This window comes from Euprymna scolopes, chromosome 3, assembly GCF_053919585.1.
Source record: "Euprymna scolopes isolate OS-2025 chromosome 3, ASM5391958v1, whole genome shotgun sequence".
Taxonomy (NCBI): domain Eukaryota; kingdom Metazoa; phylum Mollusca; class Cephalopoda; order Sepiida; family Sepiolidae; genus Euprymna; species Euprymna scolopes.
This window is the reverse complement of record NC_136484.1, coordinates 23,164,896-23,167,334: the sequence shown is the minus strand read 5'-3', so window position 1 is coordinate 23,167,334 and position 2,439 is coordinate 23,164,896. Positions and strand designations below refer to the sequence as shown.

The 2,439-nt window shown below is 35.9% G+C and overlaps 1 pseudogene; it reads left to right on the top strand.

Annotated features, from left to right (window-relative positions):
- Window positions 1-243: 243 nt before the first annotated feature.
- On the top strand, window positions 244-360 carry LOC145263770 (5S ribosomal RNA; annotated as a pseudogene).
- The last annotated feature ends 2,079 nt before the right edge of the window (window positions 361-2,439 follow it).

Genomic DNA, 2,439 nt, shown 5'->3' with positions numbered 1-2,439 from the left:
CCACCACAGAATGCCCAGCGGCTATATATTACATTTGAAGGATGCCTCTGTGAATTTCCCACTGGTTCCGCTTGTATGATGAAAGACATTTAAATTAGAAGTAGTTTCAAACAGATGGACATTAAATATCCTTCATCGGTCATATAAGAAATACGTCGTTTTTTTTTTCATTCCAATATTTACTGCTAATATTTTTGTTATTTCTTGCTAAATTGCTTCGTTGCTGCATAAATCATCTCTACGCAGTACGGCATAATCACGTTGATACACCGGTTTTCGCCAGATCACCGAAGTTAAGCAACGTTGAGCCTGGCAAGTACCAGATGGGTGACCATTTGGGAATTCTAGGTGCTGTATGTGCTTTCCGCTTATCTCGGCATTGTTTCCAGTCGTCCTGAACCTCTACTTGCCACTGGTATTCAACAATGTCGACTCAGGAGAGGTGTGGTTGGTTATTGCGCAACTCTTATCACAAAAATTTCACGGGCAGCCACCCTTACAGTGGTATCCATAGTCTGTCAAGACTGAAGGAAGCCATTTCTGCGCAGTCTTTAGTTGTTGTGAGAATACACTTCGTACAATAACTATTTATTTCAAAGACAATTCCTCCTTCTATTTAATTGACGTAAACAACATTTATGCTGACATTTCATTCATGATTTATGTGTGAGACTACTACACGTTCACTTGAGTCGTCGAGTATCTTGTTAACTATTTTCTTAGTATCCCGCTTGAGGCAAACTTGTTCGCACCTTTTATTATTTTATTGTTCTATGCTCCGTCTCTCTTCACTTTGTCTATTACCGTCTGTGGGAATTGTAACATATAGCTTGCCAGCCTTATCCGTCACGATCCTCTAATGTCCTTAAAATAAATCTGTAAAAGTTCATAATGTTTATTTGCGCATGCATAAAAGAGCACTTCAAGTCGACGTACCGTTTCCAAATTTCAATTTTAATTAAATTTTGACCCTTAACAAGCTACTTTTACCAGTTAAACAACGAAGCTAATCTATTTCAAATTAGAGAGGAGTTTGGTAGAGACAGTTCCTTAAACAGACAAGATATCTTTTATATATATATATATATATATATATATATATATATATATATATATATATATATAATTGAGAATATGTGTGAGGACACTTCTCAACCTATATACTCTACGAATTAAAGATCATCAGACTTGAAAGTTGGTATATAAGATATTCAGATATGGGAAAAACTTTACAATCGGTTTTCATCTGAAAACAAAGGCAACTAAGGGGTCCAAATTTGCAACTTGTTATGCGGATTCAGTCGGATCTCTACTTTTATATATAAGTCACTATGTGTGTGTGTGTGAGTTTCTTCCTCATAAATTCCGAAACAGCTAAGCTTATCTTTTGCAAATTTCACGCAAAAGTAATTTATAATGTTGGCAGTGTTCTTAGATATGCTTTGAACAGAAATCCATCCGATAATTATTTAAAATCGAAAAAATTCGATCTTAAAATTACCCTTTCTTCTCTTACAGATAAAAAGAATTTTTGCAGGGGAATATTTTACATTATACCGGTGTAATCTTGGACGGTGTAACGTAAAAATTTACCCCGTAATCTTTTTTTTTTTATCTATGAGAGAAGAAAAACTATTTTTAGATCGTCAAGCCCAAATATCAGCTGACATGATATTGTAAAAAAACAGAGACATAATTTGATGAACGACATTATCATTATTATTTTTATTTATTTATTTATTTATTTGGGGGGGGAGAATTATTCAACCGGGCAAATTATTCCAATGTAATATATAATATTCAATAGAGGATTGATTCTATAATAATACATACGCAATATGCATGAATTAAAATATCATGTTTAAGCGTATTGTACGACCGGGCAACGCAAAGCATCCAGATAGTTTTTTTTTTAAATCTATTTGTAAACTATTTCACGACTATGCATGCGCGTTCTAAAAACATGACAGTTTCTTTATGTTAAGTATAAGATTTTTTGAAAAAAGTTTGTTAATGTCGTGTCGAGGTGGTGTACACACTGTCTTTAGGTTTTATTTTTTATTACATTTTCACCCCAAACAAGGCACATTGCCACTTTGATGTAGGGGGCTACTATTAGGGACACAGACTCCAGGGTTACAAGGTGGGGAGATGGGCAGCATAAAGTCGGTTCACGTTGAACTTGATCTTCTGCATGTCAGTACAGTTGGGGTAGCAGGAACCTGGAAGGGAATTCCAAAGTCTAGCGGTTCTGGGGAAAAAGTACTGGAGTAGAAGGCTCTCTTACATCTAGGGATCTCTACTGTGAAGGGGTGGGATTTTACTGCGTGTCGGGTTTGTCGGGAGTATTTACGTAGAGGTGTTACAAGAGCTTGCAGTTCGTTGGAGCATTCACCGTTAATGTACTTGTAGATCAGGCAGAGGGATGCTACATTTCGT